Source organism: Patagioenas fasciata, chromosome 9, assembly GCF_037038585.1.
Source record: "Patagioenas fasciata isolate bPatFas1 chromosome 9, bPatFas1.hap1, whole genome shotgun sequence".
In the NCBI taxonomy this organism is placed as follows: Eukaryota; Metazoa; Chordata; class Aves; order Columbiformes; family Columbidae; genus Patagioenas; species Patagioenas fasciata.
This window is the reverse complement of record NC_092528.1, coordinates 24,006,993-24,031,402: the sequence shown is the minus strand read 5'-3', so window position 1 is coordinate 24,031,402 and position 24,410 is coordinate 24,006,993. Positions and strand designations below refer to the sequence as shown.

The following is a 24,410-nucleotide window of genomic DNA, read 5'->3' as shown; positions in this document are numbered from 1 at the left end:
TCACCAGCCTGATCTTACAGCAAACTATGAGCTTTAATCTCTCCTGTACTCAGAGCATTATGTCTGCAAGACCTGGCAAGGGAGAGCCAGGCAAGGACAGCGTATGTGCCGTCTCACATCTGTAATTCACTCCAGGATGCAAGAAAACGGCAATTACTTCATCCAGGGAACTTGCTTGTTGTTCTTGGAAGCTGCAGCACTTCATTTAACAGAGGATTTTTCAATTGTATGTGTGCTCCTCTGTGCGGTCAAGATTAGGTCACTTATTTTGGATTGCCTTCCCATCAAAGCCGATGGGTGCATTGACAGCATCTGGTGCAGCAGTGGCTGAATCATGGAGTGCAAGTGTGACGCGGAGCAGCAGAAGCCATCCCTTTGCTGTATATTCAGTATTTTGAGCCTTTGTAGATGATGGCAAGTCTTGATACCTGCTGTTGCCATGGACTAGCATCAAGGCTGTTATTTCACCAGCAGACAAGTGAATTGTCCTCACCTGTGCTCCAGGGCACAGCCAGTGTGAGCCCAGCCTGCCTCAAGTGGGTGGGTTTGTGCAGGGATTTCGAACATCTGAAGCTGGTGCACATCAAAGGATGAAAACCCAGCCCGTCTGGTGCAAGCCAGAGGAGTGACAGCACTGTGAAGACATGTGCCCAGCTGCAGGGTCTCACCCAGTCCTCATCACAGTGTTCACAGGCGAGGTTAATGTAAATCTCATCCATGCTTTTTGCTGCAAAGTTTTTTGTGTTTACAGGAGACCAGCTGGGATCCCTCTGCAGCATCCTCTGCCACTTTTGGTACTGGCTGCTTGACTGGTACCCAAAGCAGCCTTTAATCAGCCACCAGAGGTGTTTGTTCTGCAAGATAACATCCTGCGGAGTGACATGGCACAGGCTTGGTGCTGTTGCCCTTCACTGGAAGGGAGGAGCACTCAGGGACTAAAGCTGCCCCTTGCTACACCTGCAACCCCCTTGAGCTGCATAGCCCCTTTGGTAACACGGCTGCTAAATGGCACCTTCCTCATCCACAGGCAGGCCCCGCTCAGTTCTATCAGGACGACACTGAGCTCAGCCTGTTTAGCTGAAGCAGATAATCAAGGGGCAAGATTTTCCTCCTGGGGCTGTGGGACAAGCAGGCAGTGCTGCTCCTTGCAGGGGAAGAAAATGCTTAGTGTCAGATACAGCCAGCCTTGACCCACAAAACACTTCAGGGTTTAGTCATTACTGCAATATCCAACAGCACAGTCTTTAGCCTGGTCGATTGTAGGACAAGAGGGAAATGGTTGTTTCAAAATCACTGCCAAGTGTCCCTGGGGGAGCCAGGGCAGCAAGCTCCTCCCAGGCAGCTCCCTCCCTCTCTAAAGGCTTAAGAGATGTGGTCTAAATCATCTCTGGGACTGTATAAAATGGGATTTGACAGACAAACATTGCACACAAGGAAGAAAAAAAAAGACCTGAGGGTTTATGCTTCTGGAGGAGGAGAATGTGACTGCAAATGGGGGTAGAATGACCTGACCAGATAGTGCTCCCATGCATCCCAGGGAACAGGGGTAAGCAAATGCACTCGCCTCTGTAAAAAAAAAGATACACAAAAGGTGACCAAGAGCATCAGTAACACATAAAGTCTCCAGATCACAGGAGTGCAAAGAAACTGTTGGAAAAGACATGAACAGCAATTATTAGATTTAAATGCCTTGCCAAGATTCGTACCTGTTCCTAATGTTTTGAGAAGCTAATATTTTCCCAGTGGCAAGCATGGAGGAGGCAGTAGGAAGTGACAGTCACTCCTTGTCACAGAGATCTTGGAAGGTTTGATGCCAGATTCCCCATGGCATGGAGCTGCCTAACTCATCTCAGCTACTTAAGCTACTGCTGAAACCTGCAGATCAGATGCCTGGGGCAAGATCTGTTGCCCAAATACTTCTGGGAAGTGCCCACTAATGCACAGCATGTGGCTCCTCTCCCTCTGTGTATGCTTGTCCCAATGCCAAGGCCTCTACCTGAATCCATCCTGTGCAGGGTGGCTAGGGATGAGCCGCAGGTCTTAGCCATTCCTGATGTTGGGCAGCACAGCTGGAGGCAGCACAGCTGGAGGCAGCTGCCTGCACTGTGCCCTGGCTGAGCGCCCAGGAGGGACGGGGCAGCCTGGTCCCCTGAGCTCATGGTGCTCCAGGCAGGGGCAGCAACAATACTGGCCCACTCAGTTTTCCGGCCAACAAGCCTCCTCCAACACGCAAAACCACAATCCGCTCTATTGTCCTGTTCTGCTAGGAAGAAAAGCTCAGCAAGCTCTAAGCATTTATTTTCTTCTCCCAGTTGCCACCCAGTCTTTAGAGGTGAGGAGGACTGCCTGGTTAATCAAGCACTTGTCAGGAGGATGTTAGAGAACTTTGAAGAGGCTGTCCAATCAGTGTCAGAGCAGCAAATTAATTTCCAAGATAACTGTAGCTGTTGCTTCTGCTTTGTATACATAGATAAAGGGCTAGCAAAATGTGTAGCATGAAAAGAGAATGTATGTTTCGTTTGCGCTTACCTGTATACCACTGTACACAGCATCAGTGTCAGAGAAGAAGAGTAAGAGGCAGATTGCAAACTGAATGGCCAGGAGGACTGAAAATATATGTAGGGAAAGAAGAGCATTTGTGGCCCTGGGAAGGAAGGGGGTTGGTGACCAAACTCTGCAAATATGCTGGCATGAGCTGCAAATGCTAATGCTGTGAAACTGACACCATGTAAAATGCCCTTTTGTTTTTTTCTCCCTGAAAGAAGAGCCATGGAGCTGAAGCTAGAGGAGCTACTGCCCAGCATCCTGCTGCACAGCTCGCCACCTGCACTGTTTTCTCTTGAACAAGTGATTTGACATGTTCTGATTCTTCTACAACCACAGAAAACTGCCTCGAAGGGACACTGCTGTGAGCCACATCTGTATCCCCTCCACCGCGCTCACTCCTCCACAAGCTCAGCCTTACACCTGGACCACAGGCAGCAGAGGAGGCTGTTGTTCTGTCGGGCTGCCCTCGCAGGCGGGACATGTGCTTCTGTGACCAAGAGGGTGCGAAGGTGGGATATATCTGTGCCTTCCACAGGAAGAGTTTTATCTGGCTTAGCATCCTCCTCCAAAGGAGCAGGAGGCCACAGAGCAATGGCAAATGGCTCAGAGATCTGGAGGTGCCAAACTCCTGGCAGCCACCAGGAGCTGAGCATCTTAAAACTATCTGGCAGGTTGGGTCAGCAGCTTCCAACAGATTCCTGGCAATCTCCTCACTGCCAGGGAGGAGAGGGGACAGGCTGAGGGGGTATCAAAAACAAGGGAATTATCCTTTGCTTCCTCCTAGGGATTGTCCCTGAACAGGGATAAAACACAGCAAAGCACATGCAGATTTCTCAGCTGACAGAAGCCCCTGTCCTGTCTCAGCCTGGCTGCTTGCAGGGCAGATACTTTCTGGTCCCGCCTGTCTTCTGTAAGTGATCAGTGCTCTGTGAAACGGGTTTGGGACCTGCCTTTTAACAAAATACCCAGCAAAATCAACTCTGCTAAGATGGATGAAGTCCTGCCCTCTCATCTATGACCCACAATCGCAAATAAGCTATCAGTCAACTGATGGCTGGAACGGCTAAATCACCTCTGCTAAACTCAAACAGAAAAATAAAGGTTATTGTGAGAGGATGTTAACAGTGATATTATCAGAGGCTTTTCTCTCTCATCTGTAGGAATGGAAGTCAGGCAAGGTAAAACTGTGAATCTCAGAGGAACTCGTTTTGATGTGTCTATTTCTAAATAAATACTTCCAAACCTCATATGCTCTCTGCGTTCCAATAATACACTCTTCTGCACTAAATCCAGCCCACCATCTTCTACAAAGCACACGTTTTCCAAAATAAGATGCAGTCTCCTTTCTCAGCTCTGCTGCTTTTATCTCAAGCAGTGCTCACTGAGCTTTTTTTGTAATGAGGAGGTAGGAGCTCACACACACCAACTATTATTTTACATTCCAGTAATTGGTGTGGGTACAGAAAAATCCACAGCATCCCTTCCCTAGCAACCTCTCCTGCCAGCCTTATTTTGGGGCAGCAACAGGAGTCTGAAGAGTATGTTACTCCAGCTCTACTTACAGTTGGTGTAGATGAGCTTCCGAAAGGGCTTTCCCTTGGAAAAGGTGGAGGCCACAATGATGCAGCTGATAGAAGACAGTGGCCACAGTGTGGTGTCTTCGTAACTGAGGACAGTGCTCTGGGCACCGCTGCTGGTACCGTTTCCCCAGGGGCTGGTGGAGAACAAGGTCTGGTCCTCTGGAGAGAAATGCGTGTATGGTAACACCCAGCACTTTGTTCCTGCTCTCTCCAGCAACAGTGAGCTGCAAACAGCAATTTCCTCTTCTTTCCAACCCAGCCTGCTATAATAAGCAGGTGTCACCCACAGGAGTGAAAACCACACATTTAAAAACAGAACAAAACAACAAAATAACAAAAACACAAAACAGGAAAGACCAAACCAAACAAATCAGCTTAATTTTCTGGTGTATGCTAAAATCTCAGCTCTCAGGTGAGCAAGGCCAGCAGCGTTTGATAGACACAGCTATGAAGACGTGTGCCCCAGGTGCCCGCACACTCACCGGTGGAGCATCCACGCAGTGCAGGGAAAGCGCCTTGGCTGCGCCCTGGCATTTGAGAGTATCCCCAGTGAAACACCTCCTGTCTCACCAGTTCATTTCTCCGTGATATTAACTTTTTCAGGAAGGTATAGCATCTTGTTAATGTGTAGCAATCAATATCCGTAGTTAGCATGAGTCATGTTTGGGGAAGGAAACACTCCTTTGGGGGATGAGAAGGAGCATCTTTGGGGTCAAACTCCCAACTGCATCAGGTTTTTTCAGCTTTGCTGAAAGCTGCACCCAGGACAGCATCAGTAGCCATGCTGGAGTTGCTGGGTGTGCAGGTTTGTGGATATATATATATATATACACACACACGCATATATACATACAAATATATATCTTTGTATATGTGGGATTCTGTCCCTGTGTTTTTATTTCAGCCGCAGCTGATGCTGCCTTCTGTCCTGCACTGGGGACAAGCAGTGGCTGACTCTGAGCAAGGGGTGAAGTTGCTCCTGATACAGAGGGACCCCTGTGGGGAAACTGGGAGGAAGGCGGCCACAGGGGATGCGAACAGGGGTTGTGTGTGGAAGAAGGGAGGGTGGGAAAGATGGGCCTGGAGCAGCACTAGCTGGGACAATCGCACTTCAGAGAAAACATGTTATTGGATTGGATCGAGAAGAAAACAAGAGGACCTTACTTGAGTTTCTGAAACTCTTCAACAAGGCAGGAGACATCCTAGCAAAGACAGCCACGTTCACCAGTATCTGCAAGAAAGAGCAAGAGGCTGCCTTGGGCAAGCAGTTGTGCCTCCATCACTCCACCAAGGCAGGATCAGGCATCCCTGAGGGGTGCCTGACACATTCATAAAACCCTCTAATCCCATCTCCAAAACACTATCATGGTTTTGCTACCCTAAGGGATCAGGTTTCCTCTAACATCAGATTTATCTTGTTCTGTTTTTTTCCTTTCCCTCTCTGCAGGAGGTGCCAGCGATCACCATGAGCACTGTGGCAGCTTTAGAGCAGCAAGGCATTGTGAGTGTTTCACAAGTGCAGAACAGATGGTTGATGACAGCAGCAATAACACTGCTCAGCCTGAGGTTTCTCCTACCTGAAAATCTGGCCAGCGGATATAAAATCCAAAAATCTGTCCCAGCACCAGCTGTTTTAGGGACGGGGTGACAGGAGTTGAAGATTTCTTCTGCTAGATGTGGGTATTCCATGTTCCTGATGCCCCTGCTGAGCAGAGGCCATTGCCAGCTATGGTAGTGGCACATGGGAAGGGGGTTGATGGTTTTAATTAACCTGAAATTGGGAAGGCAACCATGCAGTAACTCCACTGCACAGCTGCTCGCAGCACCACAGCCACCCCTGTCATTTGAGGTCTTCGAAGATGCTGAAAGCAAGCTGTTTGGGTTAAACGTGCGGCATGCTGGGAGGCTGCCTGGAGCTGTCAAAACGTGTAGAGACAACATTACAGCTACCAACAGAAAAAACCCTTTCTCCAGCCAGAACACAACCATCACTTAATAAAACAGGGAGGGCAAGTAAGTGCTTTGTTTCCTCTGAACTTACTTTTGTCAGCAAGCTGTAGAAGTGCTTTAGAATAACCTGATAAGACTTTTCATTCACTGCAAAATGCTAGTTCCAGATTTCTCCTTCCAAGGTGATCTTTTCCTCCTATTAGCACATACCTCATAGAAATAAGACAGTATTTATTCTCAGACAGAGGCCATAAGATGGCATTTGATTTCCACTTCATCAGCCTCCCACCAGGCAATCAGGGACACAGCTTTCTGCAGTATCCTTTTGTAAACCTTTACACCTGGCAGTACTTGATATTCTAGCAGTGTTTTTGCATGTAACTAATGTCTGTTAGCTACAGGCTACTAGTTTAGACACTGAAGTTTAGTCCAGCAAATAGTCACGCAGACAAGTATGTATAATTGCATTAATTCTGCACACTTCAAGTGTGATTGAGGTGGCCATTGCATTTGCAAAGCCTTGCCAGTTATTCATGTAGTTATTTTGCATGTTGTCCTGAGCAAAGGACCACTGGCCCACACCACACCTCCATATACCCTGGGGTAGATACACACTAGCCCCCAGGTTTCCTCTATCCCTCAGAGCTACTTCCAAATCCCCAACAAAAAGCCAGATATTAGCCATTTAAAGCTTTGTTAATTCCCCCCTCCGGCACCCAAAAGCAGCCATCCCTGGCGGTGCTTACATGAGGAGCAGCTGTGTTTGCTTTGCAGCCTTCTGCCAATCGCCAGGCAATGGAAGCTGGAGTGGAGCCTTCTAGTTCGTTTTCACTGATGAGGATCTTTACCACATGTGTGAATCATACCTGCCTTTCTGGCCACCGTGACAGCTGTCTGCAGATTGTCCCCTGCAAGGATAATACAGAGACAGGCTTCTCACATCTGCCATAGCACAGTGGCAGCCCAGGATGCCCATGGATGGGCAATGGAGGATGCTGGAGGAGTGAATCTCTCACCTCTGTGCCCCACAGCAGCTGGCACAGCCACAGGAGGAGCCTGGGGGCTTACCTGTGACCATCATGCCCCCGATGCAGGCAGCAGCCAGCTCTTGTAGCACAGGCTTCATGTCCTGCTTCAGGCGGTTCTCCATCTCCAGGAGGCCCAGGAACACCAGCCCGGACTCTGCCTTCTCTCTTGGAGCAAGGACAGAAACACATGTGCTGTTTCCCATGAGTGGCACAGAGAGAGAGAGAGACTCTCCCCGTGGTTTTTGTTCAACCGGAAAGCCATTTTTGGTGGGAAACACGCTTCCTCTGCATGGAAACATGACTACTACGAGTTCAAGGCAAGCAGTGCTCAACAAGCACCAACATTTCTGCAACTTCAGCCGAGTTGTTGGTCCCTGGGAAGGAGCAACACCGCAGAGACACGTGTGCAGAGAGATGGACAGGGATTTGCAGGAACTGGCTGGCTGAAACCTGCAGATTACACTATACAGAATTACTTTCTATTGCAGTCCCAATACGTTGCCATATTAAAGCACAATAATGAGCTTTCATTACGCTTTGATAACAGCTTCTGAATTTCAGCTCAGTGAGCCTTGCAAGAGCAGTAGTGAAGCCGGCAATTAACAGTGTAATCAGCATCTGCTGAGTGGAAGGTGTTAGATGGTGCAGCTTCCCAGTGGGTTCCCTTTGGCAGGAGAGGAGGGGAAGGTTTGGGTCAAGGCAGGTCAGTTTGGGGCAAGTGGCAACAAACAGATAGTAAAGCAAGCCCCCAGTGTCACCAGCAGCCCATCAGCACAACTTACCCGTCTAGGTTGCTCAAGTTTACATCTTTTCCTAGGCTTAGTGCTCCAGGGGGATGACTCAAGCTCCTTTAAGAAATTAGCTGGGACTGTTTAGAGGAAAAAAACGTTCATGGTTAGAATATTCCATTACGCTCTCATAGAAGTCAGCTGTTCTGGACCAAAGCTGTGAACTGACTGTTCAAGTAAGTGATCTATTTGTCCGTTTTATACTTTTAAAGCACATGTTAATGTGCAGGTAGGTATCATAAATTACTGGGCAGAGGATACATGATTGACTTAATAATTCTGTCTTAAGCTTTACTGCATACGCGCCGAGTGACTGAGGAAGTTGTTTTTACGTTTATGCCTTAATGTGAGTATCCTCCCAAATCCCTAATTTTCAATTCTTTGAGTATTCCTGTGGCTCTAAAAGCAAAGGCTTCCTTTTAACTTTGCAGTATTTTGTACACACTAGGTACTGAAATCACAGCTTTACAATGTGATACCTAATTAGTCATTAAGCTAAGTCATGAGACAGGGTAAGAGGAGCTATTTAGAAACCTAAGAAAGTGGAACATGATTTTAAAGACATTTTTCTTGCTGATGTTGACTTGTTTGAAAGTTTGTGTCATTAGATCTTAGGTGGTTCTAAACTAAACCTTTCTATTGTCCCTCAAACCAATTTTTGCCTGTTTTCAGGTCAGTGCCACCTGAACTAACACACCACAGACCATTGGTACTGTGTTTGCTTGCGATCCTTTTGAAGTACTTAGTGAATGTGACCTGAGTTTCAAGTTTGCAGACAAATTTGAGTACAAGTTTATAATAGTGTTCACATACAAAAAACCAAAAACAAAGCCTATGTTCACTTGCAGAGAGGGGACAGAAGTCTTGGCTCAAGTGTTAATATGAATTATCCTTAATAACAGTAATTTGCATGTCCACAGCAAGTTTCCCATTGCTGAGCTTTAAAGCCTTTGCAAGCTGGGTCAGTAACTCAATCCTGAACTCACAGGGCAACAAATTAGCAGGAAATTTAACAACCTGCACAGTACAACACACTTGCTGTGACGCATGCAATTACTATGGTTCCATGTCTCCTCTGCGTATTTTGACATATTGACGTTATTTTTGCACTACATCTCCAGCCGATGCAAATCAGCTGAGGGATGTGTAGGGGCTGAACCTCGGGCTGAGCGTCTCAGTAGCTGTTGGGCTGTGTGCATCTTTAATTTCACAAACAAGCAATGAAAACTTGTTTGTAGTATTAACTAATGACGTTTAACAATCCCAAGGCTTGTTTCTGTGAAAAGCCACACGTGTGCAGTTGTACTGTGGCCAGTGAGAAGGGTGAGAGCTGAAAACCTTTCAGGATCAGAGCCCCAACATAAACTCTGGTTTGAATTAAGTCCAAATAAACACTGTAAAGCTGCCTCTTCCCAATTCTATACCAGTTTCTTGTCTACAAAAGCTGGACATTATTTCTGGTGCTCCTTTCATGTACAGGTCATACTGTTCCGCTCTGATCTGTGAAACAACAGACATCCTCTGCAGCCCAGGAGAAAACGGGAATTGATGTAGGATTGCTATTCCTTCCACGGGAGCCTGGAGAGGTCGGCAAAGTGAGACGTTATTTGAGTCATTGATTACACAAAGCAAATCTGTTCTGAACTTGGGTTCATTTGAGGCCTTCTTGCTAAGGTGATTTATTATTAACAGATTATTTCATTTTTGCTGCCATCTGGCTATGGGATCAGATCACTGATTACAGTTTTAGGAACCACAGTCTCTCCTACTTTTTCTTCTCAGTATAATTCCCAGGAACCTCAATGTTTTCCTTTACTTTTAACTTGTTTTCCAGACTTTGTCTTGTCCTTTATCTTAATAACTGCATATTAATGTAATATTCCTGAATTTACAGTCCCGGGAACTCAAATTTGATTCATTACTGTGACATTACCATGGGAACAGAGCCATCCTAGAAATAAGATTAATTTTCTTGTTGCCACAGCACCGTCCTTCCAGAATTGCTAGCAGAAATCACACTCTTTCCACCAGCAGGGAACTGGCTGGTTCAAAATTTGGACTGGAAACATAATGGTTTTCAATCATCAAAACTCGGAGCTTCCCGAGTGTGTTTTTAAGAGGAGGAGTGAAGCAAACAACACTGTGCTTTAGGGTGGTGTTGATAAATCTGTTAGTGGGTTTGCATGACCATTACCAGCTGGACTCATGGACCCACAGCTATGCTGCTTCCAGCTGTAATCCCTTGTCCTTACATTGCCTCCTCCTGCAAATGAACACATGCTTTAGGCGTTTATTCTGTTTGCATGTTTCTTCTGCGTTAGCTTCCACTTAAACTGATTATATAGCTTCATTTTTCCAGCAGCTTTACAGGATGAGGACTCGGAGAAGTCTCTATCTTTTATTAGTGCAAATAGTGAAGTTGGGAATTAGGGGCTTTTAAGGCACTTTAAGTGTTTCAGATGTCACATCAGGAGCAGCATCTCCACTTTAATCAGAGTCTGCTTTTCTGGTCCTATGCTTCCACTGTGTTTTGGGGGAAGGTGAAGCACAGTACCAAGCATGATTGAAAGGCATTTTGCGTCTGCTAGCCCAGATAAATGAACAGTGCATGTGCTAGGAATTTGTACATGCTGCAGGTTGAAAACACAGAACATTGGGAACGAACTGGACTCATGCTGCTGGCCCTCAGCCTCAGTCTAACACCACAGATGTCAAGAGCACCAGCCCCATCCTGAGCTGTGCTGGAGTCCTCTACCTGTTGTACAAGGAAAAGTGTTATTTCTGATACTTTTTTTTTTCCTCCTTTTTTTTGGCTTCATTTCCATCTGTTAAAGCAGGGGCAGCAGCACATGGGAGCATGTTTCCTCCTTACTCTTGGCATGCATTTGCACAAGTGTTTTGTAATGATCTAATAGGTCTTTCTATCCATGGTCAGTGACAGGCTCCCTGCAGCCTTCTCCTTGGCAGAAACCTACGTGGCCCTGCGTCTTTTGACTTGCTGAGAGTAAAAACCTGTGTCAAATTCTGTGGTTTCTTTAAACTCAGGTTCCACATAAATTTCATGCCATATCAATGATGAAGGGAAAGACATAATTATTCTTATCTAGCTGGTTTTATCTTCCAGTCACCTGCTTTTAAGACTCTCACTGATGTTCTGTGCAGAAACAGGGTGGTAATTTTCAGTGTAGGATCCTTTTAGCCCTCCAGCTCTGTTACTTTACGTGTTGCCAAGGCTCATTCACCCTCACAGTCCCCCTCTGCTGTTGTGTGGCTCTGCCGCTGCCTGCTCTTCCACAGGAGCAAGCACCAGCCTGATGCCTTCCCGCAGTGCTGCTGAAAGAGCTGCCATCTGCTTTACTTATTGATTAATCTCTCTTGAGCAAAAGGTGGAAGCAGAAAAGATAATGAGGCAGTTAACTGCAGAGACCCAGAACCCCTCCAGGCTACGATGTGGCAGGGTGAAGAGCGGCCCCTTTACTTTGTGTCTCCTGTCCTATTCCCACTCACACAATTCTCCATACTTGTGGATGGGCCCCAAGGCTCAATCTCTTGCCTCCTCCCCCAATCTCTCTGAGACTTGTTCACTCACCTGGAGGCACCAGCCTTGGATTCTCCATAGGGATGTTCCTTTGCTAATCAGAGATAACATCCTTTAGCATAAGGGCATAAAAACCTGCCTCTGTGTTTCCTTGGCTGGTTTGTGCTCTCTGCACCACATGGTCAACAGCATGGTGCAACCTCCTGCTTGCAGCAAGCAGCAACCAGGCTTCCCCCCTGCCTCCTTACACTCCAGTGCTTCCAAATCAAATTAAGAGAGAAAATGCAGACAGCCCTAAGGAAAATGAGTGCTGGACTATCAAAAAGCAGCCACAATGCTGCAAACCTGCTATGAGGTTAGAAGATAAAACAGAGCAAATTCCAGCTGTTATCAGCAGGACTGCAAAGGAATTTCCCCTACAGGCATTTGAGCTTGACTTGTGAGTAAACCCCCATGGGCTGGGTTGGGGGTGTCCCTGCTTTGCATGTGTGCAGAGGATGTGAGTCACATTACCAAGTGTGTGGCCACAAACATTTTCAGGTCTAGCAGATCAACCTGAATCTTCTTATCCAAAACAACCAGTGAATGACAGCTCACCAAGGCTCCGCACACAGGTCCCCAGGGCAGAGGAGTTCTGGATGGGAACTTATGGATTTTCTGAAATCTGATTAAAAGCAGAAGGTTATTGGGACTGCTTATAGGAGAGATGCAGAGACACAAGTCCTCAGCTAGTGCAGACAGGTGCTGCCCTGCTGTGTTCAGAGAAGCTGAGCCCTGCAAGCAACATGCTGTCCTACCCATCCTTCTGATCAGCAGGCCAGAAGCACCCAGGAGGCCAAAAAGTACCCAATAATTAATTTGCATGAGCTCAGCTTGATGTGAAATAACTGAGAAAGCAAAACACTCGGAGGGGCTGGCACAGGAGTCCTGCTTGGCATTAGACAAAGCAGAGAAGACACTATCAGAGAGGAACCAGCTTGCAGCAGGGACCTCAAAGAAGTTTGGCAACGTGTCCAAGGAAAAGATTTGTGAAGATGCAGAATGGAAAGGGGATGCATCTGCTTGTGCTGTGCACCCACTGGTGTGGATAAGCACCATCAGCCTGCTCTCAGCATGCCAGGAGTGATGTGGCAGAGCCACGAGGAGCCTGACCTTCACTTCCAGCTGTAGATGTTACATCTACAAAGCAACAGACACCAGATGCTTGTCCCTCACATCTCTGTTTTAAAAATGGGTAAGCTGGTTAACTCCTATTAAGTTATATCCATGCACACTGTCAAAGATTCACACCCAAATTTCTTTCTACAGACAGCCTTGAGGTGTATTTCCTCCTTGGCACCACAATACAGACTGAACGCATGAGACTGGGCTGGGTGAAGGCTCTATAATTTCATCATGGAAGCTATTTCCAAGAGTCTGCTCTTCTCACACACACATATTACCCTCTAATTCCTTTACTGTCATTGCCTCACAGTATTCAGCTTAGCTGACAGCTGGTCTTATAATATGTTTAAAAATGTGAACATTTAAGAAAGAATAATTACGCAAATAGGCTAATGAGATCAATGCAGACAGCAGTAGCTCCTCCTTGCGCTTTGGCAACCCACCAGCACTGGCTCCCAGCTCGGTGCAGACTGGACATGTCTGCAAAGAGAGCTTTACATTTTCGTACCTTATAGAAGATTTCAGAAGATTGATATATATTTTTTAAATTACATTAATTTATTCTGGTATATAGATACAGTTTTTTTCTGCTGTTGATGTGAGCAGATACCACCTGCAAGGCTAGTTTGGTGGAAATAACTCTGGCTCTGCTGTGAGCTGTCTTTTGGTGGACTCCAAACCTGTTCAATGTGCACATATTCAGTGTGGTCTCCCTGGTGCACTGGAGGAGGCCCAAGAAGAGATTGTACAATGTGCCTGCAGCTTGGTCCCATGGGAAGAGTATTTTATTGGTTGACACTTATTAATTTCTTCTCATTAATTTGCATCAGATAGTAATTTTCTCTCTGTCCTTTGAGGAAGTATTTGGAATATGATTTTTCTCCTCTCACAATGAATCCATCCTTTCATTCATTACTGTGTGATTATCTCTGTGGTGTTGAAGTATCTGATATATTAACAATTACTAATGAAAACCTAGGAGTAGATATAGGGTGTGTGATTTGTCCTGCCACTGCAAAAGATTAATATTTTGAATTTACCATAAGAGGCACTGCAGAGCTTAAGTCTGTTATTTTGTTATAGTAATATGAATTAAATAGTGTAATCCTGGATACAGTCAAGTTTAATGTTTACATAGGGGTTATTTCTTCAGTATTTCAGTGGTATTTGGGCTTAGAATTGAGATGGAGCCTGCCATGGGTTTGAGGGAGTCCCAAAGGACTTCTGAGCTCTGCAGGTTTCATCTGTGGTCTCACAGATTTCTCACAGCATTTACAGAAAGTAGGTGAGATTCAACAGGCACCAAAACCAGCAACACTTAATCTCAACAGAAGGAGTATTATCCTAATATTTAAATGATGAAAGGTTTATTGACTAGATTAAGAATAGTTATTGAATTGTGCTGTGAATGACATAATTGAAAAGCTCTGCATATATTCTCCAAATCCCCTCGGGGTAACTAAAAGCATTCATGCTGCTGCTGACTTCTGTTTGTCTTGAATTAGTAGACACTTTCATGGCTATACCTGCCACAGCGGTGTCTGAATGCCTTCCTTGGCAGAAAGGGGCTGAGCAGGGACACCCATTGCACTCCACCTCCCCAAATGCACCCAAGCATCACTTGCCGCATGCTATTTGCTGTCTCTCCATATCCTACATCACTGCCTCCCTCCTAATCAGGCATTTGGGCAGCACGTTCACACTAGAGATTAGTCCTTGCTAAATGAAATCCTTTCTTACCGACTTCCCTCGGAAGGGATAATGGCCCACAGGTCCAGTTCCACATTCCTAGCAGCCCCTGCATCTTTCAGTGCCCCAGGTAGCCCCTTAGTTTTTGACAAAGCAAACAAGGTTGATATGCCTGCAGGTATTAATCCTCTGGGCTGATACAGAAAATCACCTTTTTCTTCAGCCTCCTTTAGGCATAAACAGTGCCTGTTGTCAAGGCAGTAGGGACAGTGGGAGGCACAGCCAAGGTGGGAAGGAAAAGGGCCATCGCCACCACATCTGCCACCAACTTCTGCAAACAGCAAGAGTAACAGGGGCGATGGGGTGGGAACAGCCACTGGTGCTGCCACTCGGGGGTCCAACCCTGCTGCCCAGGAGCAATGCAACCCAGGCTCTGCCTCGGGGATGACAGCCTTATTCTGCTTTGTTCTGTCCACATCCTCCTCCTCTTTCCCCACCCTACTTCTGACACCTGAAAACTTGATTACAGAAGCGAACAATATTCCAAGTATCTTAAGTGACAGAGGGCTCAGAGCTGGTGCCTGCAGCATGCAATCATCCCTCATACTTACCTTGTAGGACATGAACACGTGCATGGTGTAGATGAGTCTAGACATTAGGAAAAGGTTTTTCACCCAGAGGGTGGTAAAGCACTGGAACAGACTCCCCAGGGAGCTGTCACCACCCCCCAAGCCTGACAGTGTTCAAGAAGAGGTTGGACAATACCCTCAGACACATGGTGTGAACTGTGGAGTTGTCATATGCAGGGACAGGAGTTGGACTTGATGATCCTGGTGGGTCCCTTCCAACTCAGGACAGGACGTTCTATAGAAATTCTGTAGAGTCCCAACAAGCCAATGACAGAGAGGCCTATGATGAACTTGAAGGCATCTCTGTGAAGTTTGAAGTTCACTGGCTTGGATCTCACCAGGTCACCTCTAGCTGTATTGAACCCCACGTGAAGACACGTCCTATACGCTGTGTATGTGACACAGCAGCAGCGTACCGCGTCAGCACTGTTCGAAGACAGACAACACTGCACAAGCCTCAGCCATCAGGTGGCCACAAGCACTTCTTGGGGACAGCAGACTGTGCTGGACTTGAACTGCAAAATGAAACCTGTTCTCCTATCAGCCTCTGGGGCTCTGCTGCTTTCCCTCTGTTGGTAAGCACATGTGAAATAAATACCAGTTTGCAGCACAATGGCTCTCGCTGGCCCTCTGCCCTTCAGCTTCATCTGTATGACTTCAGTCCTGCAGAAGAGGATGTGTCTCTGACAGTTCTCCAGGCTGTGGGTTTTCCAGGGCATCAGACCCTCCATGAGGGGTAACTGGAATATTTTCACCTACGAACACAGCATGCAGCTTCACTGACATGAGATTTAAAAGTCTATTAGATTTTGCATATTAAAAAACAATAGCAACCTTTAGGTGCCTAAGCTTGCCTGACTGATTAGCTTTCTTATGTAAATATACATGTGAATTTATACTGACAGCCATTACAGTCTTAGTTTCAAAGTAATCAGATGGTTTCTCTGACCATTTTGTATCAAGGAGCGTGGGTCAAATTTTGCCTTTAAACCAAGTTCATGCCTTGTAGTGGCTTTATGTTTAGGTATAGCACTGACCCCTGTGCTCATACACTGCCTGCCTGAACAAAACTGCTGCAAGGTCAGAATCCAAAAAATACATATTCAGTATACTTGAGTATTTTTACTTTCTATTCCCTACAGTATATTAATCCTACTTGTTTTTAACGTGGATAAGAAATGCCTATTACACAATTGCAGTGTTTCAAAATCCCAAGACAACTGTGAATTATTCAAGCCACAGTTTTTCCACATCCTCCTGCAAACTATTCTAATAAATAGTAAACAATTTGCTGCCAGAAAAGATAGAAACATCTTCCTGACAGATAACCCGCACAGGGCCCTAGCACTTCAAACTCTAATGTTGCACCTGTAAGCATCCCTTCGTTCACAATGCAGCTTCCATCAATCAGGACAGCATGACGTGGGAGAGAGAACTTTTTTACCATCTAAAAGAAACACATCTGCAGGGACTAAGTAATGAGACTCCAGCTCTTTTCAACCTGTAGAACAATTCAAAACTGAATTTTACTTGTGCACAAGTTCTGGGCAATTGAAAAAAGTCTTAAGGCACACACAACATCACTAAACTTTGACACTGCATGGTTTAAGGCTGGTACTTTTTAGAAATAATACTGGCTGAAAAGCAGCAGCACAAAGATCAGCCCTTGTCTAAACATCACTGTCCAAGTGGATGTCTTCAGTTTAATTTGCTTAGTGTCCATAAAGCCCTCTGACCAGGAAAGCCTATCCAATGCGTTTACATCTCTCATCACCCTAGCAATTGCCCATCTCAACATCTTTGCAAGGCAAAAATAGCTATAACCCCTATTTTATGGGCAAGGAACTGAGATGCAGGAAAGAAAGGTCATACCTCAGTGGGAGTCAGGTACCTAGTCTCCTTGAAAATTGCTTACAGGCTACTTGACAAGATTGTGAAAGTAGCCTACAGCAGAGCAGGGAAGCAAGTCTCAGAAGACCAGAGTTGTTTTCTAGTTGATTGTTTGTGAAATTTAATTTTGCAAGCTGTTCTCGACTCTTAACACAAATTACTAGGTTCACCTGTATCATTATAGATGCCACAGGTACAGATGATAATGACACAGATGCATCATTACCGCCCGGCACAGGCTGTGCCCACACTTCGCCCTGCCCAGCTCACCCACCTCTGCCCCGTTCTCCCTGCAGCTCTCCCTTCACGTTCCAGTGGTAGAAATCAACAGGACCTGTGCAATTCCTGATACCTTTCAACACGTTAGTTAATTATGAGGAAAATGAGACACGGGTGACTCACCTTCACTCATTGTGCAGACAGTAACATGGACTTTGTTGTGCTCCTCGACAAGGTCATGCAGCTTGGTGGACTGCTGTTGATGGCAAAGCAATTGCAGTGTTGAAACATCAATACGCAAGAGAAGCAGTAGGTTACAATTCAGTGATTGTGCTAACATCACAGAAACTGAGCTCTGCTGAGTTATCCAGGGGAGGTTTCACATTGCATGTTAGAAATCAAGATGCGAGTTCATCGAGTTAACCTAGAACAAGCTGCCATGGGAGCATGGACCTAATTATCTGTTTGCATCTGATTCATGCTGCTGTATTTCCCTTGACTTTCAAGGGGCTATTCCTGCTTTGTGCCAGAGTAAGTCTCATTAACTGCAACATTGCTATCTGCAGTCCCTTAGTAGAGGTCTTCTTTTTGGTCAACGGTTTTATCCTTGCTATGAGGCTATCAACAGGACAACCAAGTTGTAAAGGTTATCTTTACAAAACTTCCATTGCAAGAAGAAAACAGAAATTCTAATTTAGCCGAGTGTCTGTGTTCTGCCAGTTTTTGCAATCTAATTCAGACAATTACATATCCTGAGATAATGATGAAGTTAACTGTCATTGCAAGGCCATTAGAGAGAATGCCTTATCTTGATTTAAAAGTTGCAATTGCAAAAAACTAATCCCCGAGTGAGGATTTCTTCATTAGCATTGTTCATGTGAAGATGTCAAGCCAGTTTGAAGAATATCCGGAGGCCCTAAACATTGTAATTCTTCCTGCCAAAATTATTGGTCACATTTTAAACCAGCCTTGCTAAAGAAAGCTGAATGGACCATATCTGTTCTTTGTGCTCTGCAATATCAGGACAGACACCAATATTTTAAGTACAAAGGTGCTCTCAAAGACATACGAGTGCTTGTTCAACATGGGAGTGACAGTCATCCTACAGATATTAGTCAGAGATACAAAAACATGATGCACAACCAACACACCTGTGCTGGCACAAGCCCCGGCTGTTCACAAAGCCCTGGCTGAGGTTGGTGTGAAGCAGTGACAAAAGCACCGTGCACCAGTGAGCACAGACTGCCCCAAGTCCCACAACCCCAGGGGCCTGGGACCTCAGCAGGGAACGTGATGTGCATCCCTAACAGCCCAGGGAAAAGCAGAGTCAATTCAAACAAAAGCCAGCTCCTGGAAGGGCAAATTATTTCCCCCTGGGCTGCGCTTCGCTATACCACCTTCTCGAGGAACCTTTTGAAGGACGGAATCTTGCACTTCATCGGTAATTCAGTGCAGGAACAATGATTTTAGTGGTGAATCTGAAGGCAATGTGAGCCATGCCTGGCTCTGAAGCAGCCCATGAATATGACAGTGGGGTCAAAGCACCCAGAGCTGCTGTCCCTTCACCCCTACCACCCCCTCTGATCACATCATGCACTCTGCAAGAACTGTAATTCTTAATGCTGTCCTCTAACCCTTCCATTTTTCCTGAAGATTAAAAAACATTTACCAGGACTCGGGAATCACTGGTTCACTTTCACTTTTAAATCTTTACAATACAGAGGAAGGTGATACCTGATACCCAGACCTGAGAGACTAAAACATTGCTTGCAAGAATCCTGTTCTTATCTCTTTCCTGTCTGTACTTTCATCCATATCATCCATTTCATATCCTTTTTCCATTTGATTTTTGCCTTCCCTAGGTATTTAAAATGGGTCCAGAAATCAAGTTGGTGAACCTTCTTTATGGCTATTAGCACACATTCCTGGCAGGAGGTTACAGGCAAGAAAATTAAGCTAAGAGGATGCTTGGTGCTGCATACTTGTAAGAGCTAAGTGTTTTCCTTATGGTGACCATGTGCCTTCTTGGAGAGCAGTAGTATGGGGGACTGATGTCCTCCTCCTCTGCTGTAGGCCCTTATTCCTGACTGAACATGTCCCATGAGCTGGGATGTCTTGCCTCATGGCTGTGCAGTGACATGCACCTGGAGTGCCCGTGCTCTCTGCAACTGCTAGGGCTGACCACAGCCACATTTGTAACTCTGCCCTTTCACATAGGCTCTTGATAATGGTCTGCAATGGAAGTTTTATTGGTACAACTAAGGCACACTGTTTTCCTCTTTAATAGCCTTGTTTTATTAGTCTAAAGGCAGTATTATACAAAGCACTGTACAATCTTGCTTGTGGCCTCAACAGCAGCGTAAATCAGGAGTGTGCTTTAGAATAAAGGAAAACATTTGCAAAAATCTGTATTTTATAATTGCCTTGTTCACCTAGTAACTTCCTTTTCTCCTACAACTTAGATGCAAGAAAGTTTTGGCTTTTTTTCCTGCATAAATAAGGACACACTGCAAATCTGTTCTACAAATGACAGACCAAACACATCCTGTGGAGGAGAGGGGAGACATGTATGAATGGTTGCGTGCTGGGTTTGTGTATAGAAATGCTGGACGTATATTTTGCCAACCTGTAAGCAGAAGTTTCCATACAGGATACTGTCATACCACCTGTATTCACTTTAGTGGATTATGAATGCTACATGAATGTCTTTAAAATGTAAAGGAGCTGTGAATGCTGGGACTCCAAGCTAGCATTTGTCTGAACTTTCAGTGGAGTTTGTTTGAAACCCTACAAAATACCTGAAAAGCTCCAGGGCTCCTGAAATTGGTTGGATTTGATACTACCAACCTTTCAGTGCCCCCTGGAGATGATTTTGAAGAGAACTTCAGTTTAGCACTCTAAAAAGTTTATTTAATGAGAACTTTGCTCTTCCATCCAAGGCTGAAGCTTTGTGTTTGAAATACGAATGGTGGTGCCTGGAGGCAGACTGGTCCTCAGCTTGTGGTATTTCAGTCCAGATACAGCTTCAGTGGCCAAAGACTGGCATTCTGATTTAGTGTCTGTCTCTTTGTCCTACTGAATGTCAAATAAAGTATTAAATTTTCATTGAGGGATCAAATTCATCAGATGAATAATTAATTTCCGTTCCAGTCTTTATGCAGAAAGCTCTTTCAGTGGCTATTTTTGTTATACCAGGTCTACAGAAAAGTCTATCGCTCCCTCAGACAAGCCAAGTGGTGGTCAAATCTCTCAAAAACTTCACTGAATTAATTTGTTGTTAGCTAGATACCATAATAACCAATATATATTTCCAGATTTCAGTGGGGCTTGTTTGTTCAAGCTTTTGTCATGGATGCAGCTGCTTAGAAGAATTTTCTAATAGTCTCATCTCATTCACTTTTTGACCTAAAGCACTCACCTGTGATAAATCTGAAACATTCCGTCTCTATGACAAAGGCAAATAGATCGAGCTGAGCCTTATGCAATGTTTGCCTGCCATTGAGTATCCTCATGCAGACAGGTGAGGTTCATGGTGCTTCCTGCTGGAATCACAGAATGGTCTCGTTAGGAATGGCTCATGCCTGTTAAATGTCAACCACCACATCCCAGTGTGCCAAGGTAAAGTCTTCAAAACACTTCAAACCTGTCCCACCAAGTTCTAGTCTGACTTACTGACCTCTTTAAAAAGTGACTTCCAAACAGGGCAGATTTCAATTTCAATGACATTAGGGACACACACCAGCTGCCTGCAGGAAGGTAGAGAAGGGTTCCCCATGTTGTAACTTAGTCACATAGGGTAAGACTTCATGTGGAAAACTGCACGCCCAAATAACAATAACACTTAGCTAAAAAAGCAAGTCCTGGAGGCACCATATGGCTGAGCAGGACAGACAAACCTGTCAGGAAGCTATTGTATTCAAGGGGACTTTACACAGAGGCAGAATTTTACTGCTTCCTTGCTGAAAAGATGATCTGTTTGCTGCTAAACCCTATGATGAGCTTTCCAGAGGGCTTTTAAGGAGAAAACAGCAAAGGAAGCCAGTCACAGCTTGCTGTGCCCTGAACCCAGGTGGAACTGGTGGCATTTTCCCCAGACTTTGCCTGGCATCACTGGGAAAATAATGAGCTCAATAGAGAGCAAGTGATAGTGATTTTGCACCTTTCCAAATGTCACCCACACAGTTTGCACTTTCTTTCTACTAAGGTGAGTAGCAAGAAGCTCACCTGAATTTGAAAGGAAGAATTATTAGGTCACGCTGTCACAATTGCCTATCTATATGCAGACCATACCTAATCTTTTTCTGTTCTTCTCTTGTGAGGCCAGCTCCAAACTTGTGGTGTATGCTGTGACACATGTTGCTGTCTTCTAATGACCTAGGATAACAGGAGAAAGGCAGACAAAGGAGCCCCCTGCCACAAAGAGGTTTGCAACAGGCTGTTGACACTCACCCAACTTTCTTGAATTCTTTTACAGAAAAGTCCCAAATTTTCTGCACCTGGATACACCTCATCTGCAAGACCAAATAGAAAGAAGTCCTTTTGTCATTCAAGGGAAAAGCATCTCACTGTTACATAAATGTTTCCCCATGTTTTAGGAGAAAATTTGAGCTTATGTAAACAGAATTTGCAGGAAGATATTGACAGAGCACCCTTGGGAGACTCCAGGTGCCTTCACTCCTATTTTCACCCACCTTGTCCCTGTCGTTGCTGTTCTCCATTTTATAGATGACTTACCTTTAGCTGTGCCTTCATTATGGCTCTGTTTATGACAGAGTCCATATCAGCCACAAGAGGACCATCTGAATTACTACAAACAGGTAGTGCTAATGTGGACAAATCAATCCAGGTCACTTTCTTCCATGTGTATTTGTGAAACTCATCCTAGAGAAACAGAGTGCAGTTCGGTGACAAGCCCAAAATGTTGCCTGTGACGATGTTTCCTGACTCTGGGAAGCATATATGAGATTCCCAGAGAACTACTGTGGCATCATTGCAGTCACAGTAAATGTAAGCCCATAGTAACAGGGATGCTTGTATCAGTGTTTTCCTACTAATCACTAAGGCACTTCAAAGGCAATCTTGCAGTCATCTCCATTCGCTTTGATTCATGCTGTGGAAGAATGTCAAAGACTAGACTAAACTAAACCAGAAGGTATGCTTCAACAGCTACTGGGTGCATATTTAGTCTGTGGGATCAGACTAGAGCTACTTGGAAGCAAAAGCCTTCTGAAACACTTCTGGTGTGGACATTGAGACCTCAGCACTAGGTGCTTTGCTCTACAAAACTCCTGTAACACCGTGTTACTTGTACATCCATAGCCAAAAGCAACTCAGTTTTACTGCTACAGATGCACATCAGGCTGAATCATGCTTTAATCAGTTTAGTCTAATGTAACTAGTTACAATGAGTAATAGATTACTCATTTAGTGGTTTGAGTGCATTTATTTTAGGAACATCATTGCAACGTTGAGCGTTAAGTGCTTTAAACATTTGCTGTGATAGAATTGGGTTGGGTTTTAATTTACAGCCATGGAGACCTAGAATATAACTAATGCCTAAAACCCAGCTCTCTAAAACCTATCTACTTATCATTCTGCAATAACTTTAAAGCAGAAAGGCTACTAACAGCCACAACTTCTGAAGACAATCCCTCCACTGAAGCCAGTTGGCTCATACACATAAAGGAAGTGAAAAGCCAGAGCTGTTTTATGGAAGATGTTATTGGCAGAGAGCAGCTGCTGGACCCTGGACAGCTGGAATGCCTGAAGTCTGCTTGGTTCCCAGCCTTCAGGAAGTGTATCTGCACTCTTATTAGTGTAAATGTGGCCTTTTACATAGTGTTTCAAATTCTGCAAATGAAAATGGTTAGTTCTGCAAAACTTGACTCATCCCTGCCACTCCAATTCCAAACATTAACTTGCTACATCATGCAAAGACAGACAAGCGGCCCCATCTGTGAAAACACTAGGTTCTGCAAAACACAATGAGCTCAGACAGTTCACCTACTATTGTTCTGAGCAGAACAACATTCGCTTCTTCCAAGCTGCAGCGGATGGTTTGCCCCCACATCCCACTCTGGCTTCCAGTAAAACAGCAGCAGCAGAGCCCCACAGGACAAGATGTATCCCGCAATGCACAAGGCCTTTCGGCAGTCTTGGGTTTTGTAGCCAATTATCTCCTGTACAGCAAAGAGAAAGCATTCTTTGGTAATAAGTCTGACCATGGTGTTTGCTCATCGTGAAGCCCAAGCTTATTGAAAGGAAAAGCTGGCGACCAAAGCCCTCTCTCATAACTGCTCAAGGTCATTTTTGGAAACGAGAGTTTGCTGGTTGATACACCATAGTTAAGTGTAGAACAGAGTTGGTGAAAGGATGATGCTGCTGGGCTGCTGCCAGCAGAGGGGCATTGTCACATCAGCTCTTTCTGTATTAACGAAGAATCAATGAGAGGCCAACCCTTTGGACATGTCACCCACACCCAGCCTGGATGCAGCTCTCACAGCACTGAGACAGCAGCCATGGCAGGTGCCACCCTGGCCCTGCAACCCTGTACTCACCCCCTCAGCAGCCATGTGAGTGTCCCTCTCTGCTTCTACACAGGGACCAAGGTGGGAACCCAGGCAGCCCCACCACAGGGCTCACTTTGTGCCACCCATGCTGTCACAGATTGCATAAAAGTTCATTTGGGAACATAACTTTGGTTTATGGCTGAAATGAAAACCTAGGAAAAGAGATTAAATCTTTTTGTGAAAACAAAAACAACTAAAAACCCATAAACAATTGTTTTCCATAATTTGTCTCCATTCCTATCACAGTGATCCATTTCTCTCCCTATACAGGGCACCTCTCATCTCTCTTCCCCACTCCAAAAAGCCCAGCTCTAGCAAACCCCTGCAGCTTCGCCCTAGGGCTGATGATGAGGACAGGAGAGCACCCACACTCAGGAACAAGCAGCAGCATCACAGGTGAGCGGCTGTGGTGCTGGCTTGCCCAGTGCCCTGGCACAGATGCTGCCAGCTGCCCACTGCTCCCTGCAAGGGGAGCTCCTGTGACATCTCAGAGGTGAGATACCTAGCCAAGACCAGACATCACAATTACCCACCTTTCCACAGGGCAGGTGGTACATGAGGCACCTTTCCCTGAGGAGGTATTAAGTGACCCTGCACAGGGAGTAAGTAAAAGGAAATGTTTTTGTATGTTTACTTGTGCCTACACTGAATGCTTTTCCAGAATAGCCTGCCAACTGAAGTACACAATGTAGGGAGATAGTGTAATGTGTTGATGTGGCTTGTACAGGTGAGAGGAAGAAATAGTGGTTTAAATTATTATTTAAAAAAAAAGGAAGTCCCACATCTGAAATGTATGTCAGAGAAATGCCAGAAGGGCAA

The 24,410-nt window shown here is 45.3% G+C and overlaps 1 pseudogene; it reads right to left on the bottom strand.

Moving 5' to 3' along the window:
* Positions 1-57: 57 nt before the first annotated feature.
* On the bottom strand, positions 58-23,594 carry LOC136104833 (probable cation-transporting ATPase 13A5; annotated as a pseudogene).
* Positions 23,595-24,410: the final 816 nt, after the last annotated feature.